We start from the raw sequence: 15058 nt of genomic DNA, 5'->3' as shown, positions 1-15058 counted from the left end.
TACAGAGGCCCTGGTTGGTGCAGACTGCCCGAACCCCCAAGATCTGAGTAGAGGAAGAATCAGGCTCCACTGGTGAGGACACAGTTGACGTGTTTGTCCCCACACTTCCACTGCCTGAGGTGTCCCTGCCTCACAGAAATGACCTCATAGTTCCTTCCTGAATGAGTAAATATCAAATAAGTGAGGATGCAGAGGGTTTTTATTGTCGTTGATATAGTTTTCTGACATGTCGTTGAAAATATATAGAAAAAATGAAACAGAAACAATTGCATATGTAAAAAACACACAACTTCTTTTTCTTGTTTGCGTTTGTGTGTGCTGCGTGTGTGTGTGTGTGCTGCGTGTGTGTGTGTGCGTGCGCGCGTGCATGTGCCATGTGTGCCCATGAACACACAAACAGGGCAACAGCAGGTGTCTTCCTCTACGCTCTTGACTTTATTTCTTCAGACAGTCCCTCATTGAACTGGAGCTCATCGGTTGGCCAGACAGCAGGCGGGAAGCCCAGGATCCTGTGCCTCTGCCTCCCAGCAATGGAATTATAGGCTTGTGTCACCCCACTTGGCTTTTCACATGGGTGCTGGGGACCCCCGACTCAGGTCCTCATGCTTGCACCTCACCCACTGAGTCATCTCCCCAGCCCCCAAGTATTTAACTCCTAACATAAAAAGTCTACAACATGGGGTGGGGGGGAAATATACTTCCAACTATTTAAAAGGAAAAAGATTACAAACATGGCCCCGATTCTACAAAGAATTTTTTTCAAATCAGAGGAAAACACTGGGGAAAAAAGATATCAAAGCACTTCACCGGGTAATTGATAAAAGAAGAAACCCACATGGTTAATTTCTAAAGGGAAAGGGGAGACAATAGAGACATGCAAATGAAAATAGCATGAACTATTGCTCAGACCAATCAGATCAGGACATTATGTATGGCGGCAATCCAGAAATATGGATCAAATTTCACGCTGAGCTGATTAGTTGATGTAGCCATTCTGCTTCTAGTCATTTGGCCTTAATTTTATCTTTATCTTAATTTAAATATTTGATTTAATCTTGAAATAATTACTTAGGCCTATACATTTAGAAGAAACTAATAACTCGAACCACCAGGGAGCCGTCTGCTTGCATCAATCATCAGCGTTGCTTTTGCCTGTCATCCTGGGGTTTCTAGTCTTTTCTTGATTCTTCTTTCTTCCTCTGGCCACAAATAAGGAGAGAGCGCTAATTGCAAACACTGATGAATGGTGGTGGAGGATGGTGGGTTAGTTGCTGTTTACATCCCTTTAATCATGCTAATAATTCATGTTTACATTTCCACATTCCATGGGAAAATTGGACCCATCAGCGCCTCTTCACTGAGATTCGGTCTAATAAGAGATCTCTTCCTTTAGTGCCGAAAGGAGCCCCACCCCCACCCCCACACAAATTGCACTCCTCTCTTACACCCAGCCAGACAGGAGAAAAATAAACACCCTGGAATCCAAGCCCAGGCCGCACGAAGAAGGCAGCACACGGATCATGACCCTTCTCTAACTTTGGAATGCAGCAGATAATTTTCTGGTTACGTTTTGTGTCTGTCAGCCAGGCAGAAGCACCTGACACATTCTCTCTTTCTATATAGATAGGGTCCTAGGGTCTCACTGTGTGGCCAGGCTGGCTTCAGGCTCAGGCTCCTCCTGCCTCAGCCTCCCAAGCCGCTGGAATTACAGGCATGTGCTCCCGTCCTTGGCCTTGCTCTCACCATCAGGAGGCTCTGCATTTTTGTTTTTCACAGATGGCCATGCAAATTATGTGATGAGTTCTGCTGAGGTGTTTTTCTGTTTTGTCTTGTCTCTTTTCAGGAGGCTGCCTTTCCTTTGTGTCCTTTCAATCAGCATTCTTAACCTCTGAGGAGCTTTCATGGATGTGAGTAGTAGTTGAGTTCAGGTCCACCGCCAGCCAGTGTGCCAAGCTCTGTTCCGAGCATCCTGACCGGACATTAAACAGTCCTTTTGCTATCTCTCTTCTACATGTAGGACTAGCTAAGAAAGGCTTCCAGGGTCATACCACTGAGTACTGGGAAGCCAGCCGTCAGCCACTCCACTGGCTCCCACAGCCTGTACTCGGTCCACACTGTTCCCCCAACACCCCTCTGAGGCTTAAATACAGAAAATGTAAACTTCAGACACGGTGTTACTAATTGTTCAAATGAAGCTAGCAAAGACCAATTCCGTGGTCCCCAAACCCTCTTATCTTTATCCCCATTGTCTTTTTTAAACACAGTTCATTCCATGTAGCACCAGATTTCATGTGCTTCTTTTCTGTCATACCTCCAGAGTTTGACATCTTGAGGTCTTTACCATGGTCACTCTGGCCCCAGCCACTGCCCTCCTTCCATGAACAGCCCTGGCCTCTGTGGAACTAGGTCACCTTTCACGTGTAGGTACCATTGCATCTTCTGTCTTTCCAATGCTTCCCATCTCATTCAAAGAAAAGTCCTCAGCACTACTTGTGGCCAGCACAGCCGTGTATGACACAGCCTCAAGCAACATGTGTGGTGATATTTTATTTGTGCTCAAATGTGATTTTATTTGTATGTTAATAAATAAAGTTTGCCTGGAGATCAGAGGTCATAGTCAGCTATAAACAGAAGTCAGGCGGTGGTAGCACACGCCCTTAATCCGATCACATGGCAGGCAGAGTCTCTGTGTGTTCAAGGACACAGCCAAGCGTGGTGGCACATGCCTTTAATCCCAGTACCAACCATAGAGACCTGGAGGTCTGTATAGACAGGCAGTGACGAGGAAGTGAGGTAGCTGGGCTAAGAGCCAATGAGAAGGCAGAACAGCAAGGCAATAAAGGCACAGGTTAGACAGGAAGAAGCTGGTTCTCTTGGGAAGCAACGGCAGTGTGGTGAACTAAGGTTAGCTGGTTGCTATTCCTATTTCCCTGATCTCTATGGCTTTCACCCCTGTATTTGGCTCTGTGTTTCTCATTTAATAAGACTGTTTAGAAATTTGTCTACAAATGCTCTCCCTAAACTCTTCTATTCTTACCTCATTAGTTATTTCTTTCAGTTGTTTGCCAGAACAAAACCAAACTTCTAGAAGCATTCTCCTCTTGGATATCCACAGATGCACCAACCCTTACTTCACGCTCAGGTGTTATTTTGCACAAAGATCTTGTCTTAGCTTCTTTTCCCCTCAAATGACAAGATACTTGAGAAAAGCGGTTCAGGGAAGGGAGGGTTGATTTTGGCTCATAGCTCCAGAGTGTAGCCCATCATGGCAGGGTGTCATAGCAGCAAGGACGTGACATTACAAGCCGTCTGGGGACATTGCAAGCAGAGACAGAGGAAAGCTTACACTCTACTCCATTTCTCTTTCTGGACCCCATCCCATGGAATGATGACTGTTAGGTACCTCAATGAGCCCATTGTCTTCCTCACAGGTAACGCCAAGAGGTTGGTTTCCTCTGTGGTTCCAAATCCCGTCAAGTTGACAATCAGTGTTAGCCACCACAGGCTTCTCCTGACAGTAATCTAAAACAGCCTGCCTCCATCACGCTCTGTCTACTTACCCAGCAATGTTTTTCTTCCAAATCTCTGTGGTGTTAGATTAATAAGCCAAAGATGGCCGCCGTGTCCTGACTCCTGGCTATCAGCTGCACTAATTACCTCAGACTGAAACATCTTCGTTTGAAAGTTCACCAGAGCCAAACTCAATTTTTTAGATAGTCAATCATGTTTTTAAAACTCATCTTCAGTTATTCAAAGCTATACACCTACTTTTGTATTCCTTCCCACAACAGTTCACGCTAGAGCTGTTTCTCAGGGATGAACACGGACTCTGCACTCTTCGGAGTTCTCCGATTCAGAGGGCATGCTCCTGAGATTCATTGTAGACTCTCCTTTGCCCTGCCCCTTGTCCTAACCTTGGGGTAGCTTTGCCCTGTGAGGGTCCCTTTTCCGGTGTTGCCAAGTAAAGCTTGTGGGTTTCTTCCTGTCTTAGGTTTTCTATTGCTGTGATAAAACACCACAGCCAAAAGCAACTTGAGGAGGAAAGAGTTTATTCCATCTTACATTTCTCAGGTCACATTCTATTACTGAGGGAAGTCAGGGCAGGAATTCAAGGCATGAGCCTGGAGGCAGGAACTGAAGTAGAGACCATGGAGAAGTGATGTTCACTGACTGGTATCTCATAACTGACTCAGCTGGCTTTCTTATACAACTCAGGGGTGGGGTGGGGTGGGGGCGGGGTGGGGGCGGAGGTGAGGGATGGGGAGGGGAGCGGAGGTGGCAGTCTTTCGATGCTTAGACTTTGCAGTCTCACTTCTGCAAGGCTCCATATGGTTTTCGGTCCTTCCAGAAGAACACAGCTATGGCTGTGGTTACCTCGTATGTTCCACGTGTCAGCACACACCCCTGGTCACTTTCAGAGATTCACTCCCTAGGCCACAGTGTGGCTGTCACATTGAACAACCAATACATTTTACTTATGCTAGGGTGTAGGAAATCCTCCTGGTTTGCCCTCAGTGTCCTCTGACTCTGCCAACTCCGGCTAAAGCTGTTTTCCTCCTCATCAGGACCCGCCCCCCTCCAGTTTCTTCCACATTCCCAGCGCTCCTGGACCAGAGGATGACATCAGTGCTTTTACCCATCTCCCCTGAGCTACCCTCTGCTACACAGGCTTTCCACTGCTCACCCATATCTCCTCCCTTCTCCACCCCCTCACTATTGTAGTTCCAGCATCCGTAGATACTGCGAAGTGAGTCCGCACACCAGGACCCTCCTGCCTCCCTATACCCTGGCCGCTCCCTCTACCCCTGCTTACCACTCCATGATGTAGGACAAGCTCCGTCACTTCCTTCAGGTCTCTGACGTCCCTGAACGTTGAGCTTAAATCTGAAGTCCCAGTTGTCTTCCTCCCTGGCATGTTAAGTCAACTCCCTCCTGGTCACATCTGTAGTCTTCATCTTGATCTGTTTCTGTAGAACTTTACATCTAATTAATCCCATTCGTCCTTTACCTCTACTCTTCCTCCTCAGCTGGACTATTTCTCAAAATCACATATTTGTCCCCCCTGTTATTTTTCAACGAAGTGACACTCAATAAATATTTATTATATGTGTTTATTTGTGAACCCTGGGTTTCCAATATCACATGGTTCCTTGCGCCAGGCTCAGCTAGGTGGCCCCTCCCTCTGTGGGTTTCTTTCTGGCCGCCCTTTTAGAATTCTCTTCCTCACTTTCAGATCTGATGTCTGATTTTACTTCATGATGCGCGTGTGGAGGGGTATTCGCCCTGGGCCTCCCGAATTTCCTCCGTCTTCAGGCTCCTCTGTCCCAGATGTGGAGACCCGGCCCCTCCTTCTGGTGCTTACAATCTCCTGTTCCAGTTTCTGAGGAAGGAGGGCACAGTGGTTTCTGATAGACTCGTGGGCTTTGTGGCCTGGGGGAGACACTGTTCTTCTGTGAGAAGGAATACAGAGGCTTTCCTGCCCTCCGGAGCTGGAGAGGAAAGAGGTCCTGGGAAAGGGGAGAGCGAAGACGCCTCAGGGTGCTGCTGATCAAGGGCCTTGGGCTCCACACCACAGAGATTCTCAAAGCCTGCCTCGGCCAGGGGCAAAAGCTGGAGGGGTTAGAAGCAGGGAAAGGGAGCTGCCGCTGTGAAGCTTCCCTCATCAGGGAAGAGAGGGACTGTGGGAAGAGCAAGCCAAGGTGAGGTTTCAGGGAAGGGGTAGTAGGATCGGACCCACAGTTCCCTAGCTTCCTTCCAGGACTGTGCTGTTTCTCTGCAGCACCTGCTAAGGTAGGTATGGCGGCAGCCGCCACAGGATCGGCGCCACCGTGTGGCCATCGAAGATGCTACAGCCGAGGGGTTTGGGGGTGCTTCCTTAACCTAGGGAGACATGTATAGAAACATGGAAACCAGCTATTTTTAATAAAAGAAAACGTGGCGCTTTATACCCGTGGAGAAACGACACGTAATCCCAGCCCCCCTCCTTTTCTCGGACATTCAGCTTCTCTTATCATTTCTTCCCTTTCCTCCCGCAGTGAACAGCTTACAAAAGGGAAGCAAACAAGTCAGCCCGATACCCTTTGTTATTGCTGTCTTGTGTTTGTCGCTGTTATGGCACATTATATGTAACAGAATCCATCGTGTTACTCTGCAAGCATTGCTCCGTGTGCGCCCCCACAGCTTTTCATCTTCCCAAACTGGAATTCTGAACCCACTCCTGCCTCAGCTTCCTGCCGCTCATGCCACTTTCTGACTTTCTTGTAGGTGTCCTGGCTTTCCCGGGGAGCTGGGAAGTTGACACCCCCCCCAATTCGAGGCATTTTCCCAGATAGTGGGAGACTTCTTAGGAATTCTCCGTGTTTTCTGACTTTTTTTTTTGTTGTTGTTTTGCCACAAAAACATGTGTAAAAAGAGAAAACCACCGACAGACTCCGGGGAAGGGAGGTGGGTAAGTGTATAAGAAGCAAGAGGCTAGGGTGGGTGGGATGGGCGTGCCAGGCTAACAGAGCAGTAAGGGCACATCAGGTGTGGCACACATTGGTTGCCACAGCAAGAGCTTGTGTGATTAAGGGTGGGGCAGCCAGGGTCCCCGCCAGGTGGGCAGAGGGCAAGTCTGGGCGGCTCTGTCTGTCTGTCGTGCTGAGCAGCACGTCTTTTTAAGTAACAGAGAAGGGGATTTGAAAGAGCAGATACCGACCTAGTCAGGGACAGCTTTAGGAAGGAAACTCAGATGGGTGGACTGTGGTAAGTGGGTGGAGAAGGGAGGGGAAGAAGAGAATGTATGCAAGCCAGAGACGGGCACAGTAGCCCAGGGGAGGGTGCTGAGGACCTGAGGTGGGGAGAGAGGGTGAATCAGAGGATGGATACCAGAAAAACTCAGAACAGGAATTTCTGGACATGGTGGTACACATCTAAAGTCCTAGCACTCAGAGATGGAGGACCAAGAGTTCAAGACCTATCCCTGCTGTATGACAAGACTGTCTCAAAAATGGAAAACAGCAACAAACGTGCAAAAAGAAAGAAAGAAAAGAAAAGGAATGAAAGAAATAACAGCAGCTGGTGGGAGCAAGCTGTTCTGTGGAGGAGGAAGAATGGAGGATGGGGTTGAGCTTGAGTGAATGGATGGTGGCATTTCTCATGGAGTTGGTGTGGTATCTTGAATGTGAATGGCTCTCATAGGCTCATATGTTTGCATGCCTGGTCTCCAGTTGGTGGAAGTTTGCAAGGGATTAGTAGGGGTGGCCTTGTTGGAGGATGTGTGGGTTTGAGATTTCAAAAGTCTCTGGACATTCCTATTGTGTTCTCTTTGCCTCCTGCTTCTGGATCAAGATGTGAGCTCTCAGACACTGCCCCAGCCCTGTGCCTGCCTGCCTGCCTGCCTCCATGCTTCCCACCATGATGGCCAAGACTCTAACCTTCTGAGACTCTAAGCCTTAAATGAACTTTTTTTTTTCTATAATCTGTCTTGATCATGGTGTCTTATCACTGCAACAAAAAAGTAACCAAGACAGGTGGTCAGTGAAATCGGGGAGCAGGCTGAATGAGAAAGTCTGCAGGCTCACTGTGGGACATGCTGGGTTCTGGGCTCCTCCAAGCCAGGTAAGAGAAGGGCAGCTAGTGAATTGCATGTGCAGGGAGAAGACACACGAGGGACCTCAGGGTCAGGGACCTAAATAAGGAGTCCGAGAACATATAAACAGGGAGAAAAGCCAAAGCAGTTAACGGGAACACTAGAAAGGTCATGTGTGAAAAAGAGGGGAGTGACCCCAAGGTCTAATCGACACACTCCAGTATCTATTATTGTTCCTGTCTGTAAGCAACAGAAACCACATCTAATTGGGAGCGCTAGATGAAAAAGAACACACAGGAGGCTTGCAGAGCAGATTGAGCAGCTGTACAGCCAGTCCCGGAGTGGACAGAAGGAAGGGGGCACCGAGACTTCCACCTTACAGCTACCCACCATCCCACATGTCTCCACTCTGGAGTGGAGTGCCTGGAAGAGTCATCTTATTATTCCATCCTATGTTATAGTCCTTCATCCCAAAATGATGGTGGTGTTATCATTCCATGGCACACTTACAAAGACTTCAAGAATTACAACGGAAGCAACTGAAAAATAATACTTAAAGCTAGAGAGAAAGCAGGACACAGGCACCATCTGGAACCCTAGGAAGGGAGTTGGAAGAAAAGAAGGGTGTGTTGTGTCGAACTCCACACATAGGGCCAGATCCAGCAAGATGAGGGGTTCAACTCTTAGATTAACTTGAGCAGGTAGGAAATTATTGAAGAGTTTTATCCTAGCTGGTTCAGGGAACAGAAGAACTGGGAAAATCGCAGTGGATTCACAAACAAGTGGGAAGGAAAGGAAGGTGGATTCTCTAGAGTGGGAGAGGAAGGTCAAAGACAAGGAACTGGTTGTTCTGTGACCTGTCCTGAGATTTGATGATGCAGAATGTGAAGACATTTAGAGCCTTCAGGGAAAGACCCATTGGAGGGCCAGGAGGAAAACAGAGAAAAGCTACTGAGAGAGAAATCAAGGGGATAGTAAGGGTCCAGGGAGACAGGTCACAGGTCACCTCAAGGCAGAGGAGAGACACATTCTCCTTTAAGGTTGGACAGAGGTGACAGTAGTTGTGACTTTAAGTAAGTCACACACACACACACACACACACACACACACACACACACACACACACACCGCGCCTGGCTGTGGTTGTGTTTATATACAGCTATCTATATCAGAGATATTTTATCTGTCGTGTGACGGGATGAGGCAGAGGGATTTGGAGGAGGCTTTCCCTAAGCCTGACTCCCTCACTTCTCACTCTCCTGCAGAGCCTGCCCACTGTCATCATCTGCGGAGGTGCAGGTGACAGGTGACACAGAGGGAAGCCGACTCTATTTCAATGTGTAGCTCGGGGTGACCCGCTGCTGCTGCTTCCCTGTGACCTCATTTCAGAGAGGCACCCCAAGCACTTTGTGATTTCTCAGTAAGATTAGCAAAACAGTTCAGGGAAGAGTAGCACTGTGGGGATCTGGCCGTGACTCCTTGGTTGGATTGACTCGCTGAGACTGTGGAGCAACTGAGTCAACATATCAAAAAGAAAATAAAGCACGTGAACCAACAACACCCATCACAAACACATCTCAAAGAAACCCAGGGCTGACCTAAGTAGTTCAGCCTAGACATCGTTTCAAGGATATGTGGTTCTCTCTCTCTCTCAAGATGCAGATGGGCACTCAGGATGAGTGAACCCTCTGGCTTTGGGGACTATTAAGGGAGAGATGGGCTATTCCCAGAGCTGCCCAATGAGCCACCGACTGCAACCTCAGAGCTCAAGAGGCTGTGTGCAGCAGAGGCCAGCTGCACTCACATGTAAATCCTTAGCACCTAGCCTGGCATGTCACAGGGACCCAATTATTGAATCAGCTGGTGAATGTAGAAGCTGTAAAAGAGGCTGTGTTTCCTCAAGGGAAGATCAACAAAAGCCATTTAGCTGGGTTCCTTGGTCTGAAAACTCCTAAAAACCATTTTCTTAATTTCTATTTAAGTGTTCTTTGGTTATCTAAATAAAGGGATTAAGTGGTTATTTAGTTTAGAACTGAGGGTTTTAAGTAAAACAGCTCAAGCTAGATATTTTTTTTTTTCTGACTGGCTCCGTTAGCTTTCCGCCATGCAGCTCTGTCCTTGTGTGTCTCACAAAGCCATTTTCACAGTTAATTAAAATGCAGTGTCTTTATGAAGAGCCAGGGCAGTCTTCCTGATGTGTTATTTTCACTGCCAACTAGACAGAGCAGGTTTGAATTTGTTCAGTGACGAAAGTGAAATTGGGGTCTTTGGGGTATCACATTTAACTGTTCCATGACTACAGCAGAAGAAAAAAACAAGTATCTGGGACTAAAAACATGGCTCATGGGGAACGGCTCTTGCTGTGAAGTGTGTTGACCTGGATTCGATCCTAGGGATCCCCATGGTGAAGGAAAGATCAGAACCAACTCTTGCAGACTGTTCTCTGGCCTCCATATACATGCTGTGGCAGGCATGCCCACATACATACACAAATAAATAGTATTATTCTAGATAAATAAATGTCAAGGGTTTTGTTTTGGGGGGTTTATTGTTGTTTGTTGGGTTTTTTTTATTTTGTTTTGTTTTGTTTGCACCCTCTTTCTGACACAGTTTCTAAAACTCTGGACTCTCCAGAATAGTGCACCATTCATCTGCTAATGAGTCACTGGTGACTAGAACCTTCTAGCTGTTCCCTGTGTGGTTACCAAGAAGAACAAGCTTTGGTCAGGAGCTTAGCCATTTCCAGCTGGTTTGGTGATGTTTGCTTGTAATTCCAACTTGGAAGGCTGAGGCAAGAAGATGGTGAGTTCAAGGCTAGCCTAGACTGTACAGGGAGACCTTGTCTGTCTAAATACAAGACAAAATAAACAGGTAGACTGACAGATAGATAGATAGATAGATAGATAGATAGATAGATAGATAGACAGACAGATAGAAAATAAAATGCTTGGATTGCTCATGGAAGGGCTTGCTGTGGGATGTTCTGTATGTCAAATGTGTTGCTCTGATTGGTTAATAAATAAAACACTGATTGGCCAGTAGCCAGGCAGGAAGTATAGGCGGGACTAACAGAGAAGAGAATTCAGGGAAGTGGAAGGCTGAGGCGGAGAGACACTGCCAGCCGCCACCATGACAAGGGAGATGTAAAGTACCGGAAGGCCACGAGCCATGTGGCAACTTATAGACTAATAGACATGGGTTAATTTAAGATAGAAGAATTAGATAGCAAGAAGCCTGCCATGGCCATACAGTTTGTAAGCAATGTAAGTCTCTGTGTGTTTGCTTGATTGGGTTTGAACAGCTGAGGGCCTGGCGGGTGAGAGAGATTTGTCCTGACCATGGGCCAGGCAGGACTGGGGAAAACTCTAGCAACAAGGGCAGGAGATGGAGTTAGTCCCCAAAAGCTAACTATATTAAACAACTATACTTGTGTTGTGTAATGATCACTCCATGAGAATCCCTAGCCACTGGGTTTAGAGTTCCCACTTTGGTGAGCACACTGAAGGACAGGGAGATGGTACCCCCTCCTGATCCCATTCATATTTATTCTTATTTTTCCCTATGAAGTTCCTCCATTTGGCAATTTCTGAGTTATTATTGTCTTACTTTTTTCCATTTTATTTATTTTGTGTGGATGTGGATGTAGACAGCACGGCCATATGTGGAGGTCGGTAAACAACAGCCTGCAAGAGTCAGGTCTTTTCTTCTACCATACAGGTTCCAGAGATTGACATCATTGATTGACATCGGGTCATCCAGCTTGGCAACACGTACTTTTACTTCTTCATCCGTCTCACTACCCCTAGTTCTGAGTTTTATGCTCTATAACCAATCAGTACAATAAGGAAAGCACTTCTATGAATTAAATGAATCTCACTGGCAAATTATGAAGTGCACCAGAGTGATGGGCATCCTAAATTTATAGTTGATCTAACAAAAACATGGGAAGCTAAGGACTTCCGTTCAGCATCTAAAACAGGAAGTAAGTCTTGCAGGACAGAGAAGTTGAGCTTTCAGGATTTAACACTAACCCTAGTTAGACAGTTTCAGTATTTAGCTGAATTATTGGGTATTCTTTTAGTGTCAGAAATATTGTGAGTAAAAACCAGCTCACTGTTATTATGTCAAAATATACTTAAATTGTAAAAAGAAAGAAAAAACTGTATAGCTCACAAAGTTCTTTCAATTATGGTAAGTGAAAGCACAGTTAGTTAAGGCCCTAACTGATCTTAGTGGAAAAAGACAATACAAGAGAATTCAGAAATCATTTATTTATAAGACTTCTTTTCAAATGCAATGATCTCTAAGAATAAGAATCTGAAGCAACTGGGTAAGCTTGGGAAAATCCCAAACTATCACTTTAGAACTGGAAAGGGACCTTCAAGACTCTGGTCCCATCTGGAACATCCGATATGACCTAGAGACCCAAGAACCCAAGTTCACTGTCTACCAAAAGGCACCGAGTAAGATGAGCGACAGTGTGCTGTCCAGGCCTGCCCCTCCATCTTACCTGCTCACCCAAGACAGCTCCTGTGGGGAGAAGCTGTTAGGTGTGCTTCTGTAAGTGCTCCTCATCAACTCACCATGTGCTACGATTCACTTGCTCTTGCTCCTCTACCTCCCCCAGATGCCATACCCATGCCAACCCTCCTAGAGACCTTCTTCAGAGGAGCACTCAGTTTACCTCCTTACTCATCAATTTGGTTTTTCACTCTTGGTTTTTAGAGTTGGCAGCTTGACATTTCAGAAAATAGTGGACGCTGAGTGGGTCACTCCTGCCCTCTCTCTCCCTATTTGTTCCAAGCATGTCACACAATTCTCATGGAGAGGTACCAGCTCTGTATTCAAAATATGGTAGATTGACAATGGAAAAAGAAAAGGCAGATGCTAAATGGTCATTGGAAATCCTCTCTTTCCCTCTGTTCTCCTCTGAGCAAGACTCTCATGGAAAGACACTCACCCTAAATACAGAGGAAAATACCATCAGTGAAGACAGAGATTTGAAGAATCTGAATGAACAGGACCTGTTCAGCATCCAGGTTCTTAGGATTTGGGGGTAAGAATTCTCAGCTAGAATGGACACAATGGTTTCCGGGCTCTTGCACTCTGCAGTAAGAATCCACATTCGCTCCTGTTTGTGACTAAATTTCACTGCATGTTTATACGGTATTTCCTTTATCCTTTTACCAGCTGCTAGACTTCCTCTGGCTTCCAACCTTTGCCTACTGTTGCTAGTGCTGCTGTCGTGAACATTTAAATACAGCACGGGAAAACTGCATTGAGGAATTTTGGATATATGCTTAGCAAACTCTGGGTTGTATGATACAATGAAGGCTTAATGCTTTACTGGTATTTTAGCAGAATTTTCATACATTTATTTTAAAGTGTCCATATCCTTTTAAATAACAAAAAAAAGGAGTTACTAATTAGGTATGCTGAAGGAAAATTCAATTCATTACAAGTTATCTGGGAACTGTGTGCACCACTCCAGCTGTGGAGAATCAATCCTGCTCAGGAAAATAACAAGCCCTGGCTTCTCTGTGAAAATGGAGCCATTTAAAATCATACTCAGATGTACACATTCCTGCATGTGGGGGGCTATTTACGTGCAAACAGTATGCGTATCCAGGTCTTCTTAGGAAACAATCCATTTGCTATAGACTTCAAGACCATATATTATACTTTTTTATATTTACATTCTATCAGCACTCCGATTAAAGTTATTTCTTCCTCAGTCACCAGGTGACAATAGCATGCAAATCCTTTAAGTGAAACGTGATGCCCAGGCAGCATGGCTGCTAATTAAGCCATATCTGCGGGTTTGGAAACCACTTTCATTCATGGAGCCAGAGATCTCCAATATGCCCGTGCCCTCCCCAAAGAGGGTATTAGCATGTCGATGTTTTTTTTTCTTTTTCTCCTTCTCAGGTAGATACAGCTTCCATCCTGGCTATTCGAGTTACTGTGCATAACCACGTTGCCAGGACATGTAGACTCCCGAGGCTCAACTGGAAACAAAAGCAGAAAAGAAAAGAAACAGACTGCGATTTCTGTGATGGAGGAAGGCAGAAGGTGGGGTCTGCAAGAGAAGCTCACTCCAGGGAAACTTAGACAAGGGAACATCCTGATACTGCCCAGAGGTGGGGAGATTTACACATCTAAGAACATGTTTGATTTTGCTTGCTATTCTACTTTGTTTAAAATGCATATAATTTGCTCTCTCTCTCTCTCTCTCTCTCTCTCTCTCTCTCTCTCTCTCGTGTGTGTGTATGTGTGTGTGTGTGTGTGTGTGTGTGTGTGTATAAATTTGAAGTCCTCTTCTCCTTCATCTCCCACTTTAATTTCCTCTTGAGAGTCACGGGTTCAGTGCATCTATTTTTATAATTCCTAACACATTCTTGAGGAACATGGCTAGAATACTGTCGGTTTCCTGCCTCTTTAAACTTGCATAAATGCCATGACCCGCGTTTGTCTTGCTTCCTAGCTTTTCTGTCAACCAGGAAGTATGTTTCCTTCACTCGGCCTTGCTTTTGAATCTGAATGTCAGTTGTGACTGTTAAAAGGACATGTCACTAGCCTTGTTTCTGCCTGACAGGATCCTGGCATCAGACACCTGAGGCTGTGAATGGCATCCATGCATGGAAAGCTCTGGCAACAAGTTCTAGGAAAGTGGTTTTTATTTGAACTCATTCTAAAGAATTTCCTGAGGTACTCCAGCCAGGGCCTCAGTCAGAGGCACACTTGTGACTTTGGTCAGAATGTGCCACCATACCAGTTCCTTTCACACACAGGTGTGTCATCAGAGCTCAACGACTAAGCAAAGTAAGTACTTACATGAAGTAAGAAAGTAAGAAAGCACTGCCCTCTATGCACAAACCCCTCGCAGACCTTGGAAGGAATCTTCTTGACTAGAGAATTAGTCTAGACCAGTGGGGCACCAAGTAGTGGACCAAGGATGGCAGGGTCTTACCTGCAGGCAAAGGGCGATGCAGAGTCTGCAGAAAATTAAAAAAATAGTCATAAAGGCCGGGCGGTGGTGGCACATGCCTTTAATCCCAGCGCTCGGGAGGCAGAGGCAGGCAGATCTCTGTGAGTTCAAGGCCAGCCTGGGCTACAGAGTGAGTTCCAGGACAGTTTCCAAAGCTACACAGAGAAACCCTGTCTCGAAAAAAAGAAAAAAAATAGTCATAAAACCAAGTATGAATCAGTCTACTTTTCCATTTTTACTGTCACTATGTAGCAACAACTGTAATGGTAAACCTTTTCTCTCTACAAATACCCTTTGTTGGTCTAACATCGAAAGAACTGTTGTGTACTGTTTGTGTGCATTAGTGTTCCAATTTTTTTTTTCCAGAGCTGAGGACCGAACCCAGGGCCTTGCGCTTGCTAGGCAAGCACTCTACCACTGAGCTAAATCCCCAACCCCCCAGTTTTTTATTACATATTCTTTAATAAAGATTTATTCTTCACGAAAGTTAACTTAAAGAA

General features: G+C 45.9%; 1 long non-coding RNA gene across 1 annotated transcript; it reads left to right on the top strand.

Annotated features, from left to right (window-relative positions):
- The first annotated feature begins 12346 nt into the window (after positions 1-12346).
- On the top strand, positions 12347-14736 carry LOC128096212 (uncharacterized). Its single transcript, XR_008213557.1, has 3 exons — positions 12347-12626; positions 13499-13710; positions 14166-14736. It is a non-coding gene; the product is annotated as an uncharacterized LOC128096212 (long non-coding RNA).
- Positions 14737-15058: the final 322 nt, after the last annotated feature.

This window comes from Peromyscus californicus, unplaced genomic scaffold (assembly GCF_007827085.1).
Source record: "Peromyscus californicus insignis strain IS unplaced genomic scaffold, ASM782708v3 Scaffold_11__1_contigs__length_118956290, whole genome shotgun sequence".
NCBI classification, from domain to species: Eukaryota; Metazoa; Chordata; class Mammalia; order Rodentia; family Cricetidae; genus Peromyscus; species Peromyscus californicus.
Note: the sequence above shows the minus strand (reverse complement) of the source record. Positions and strands in the feature narration are given on the sequence as shown.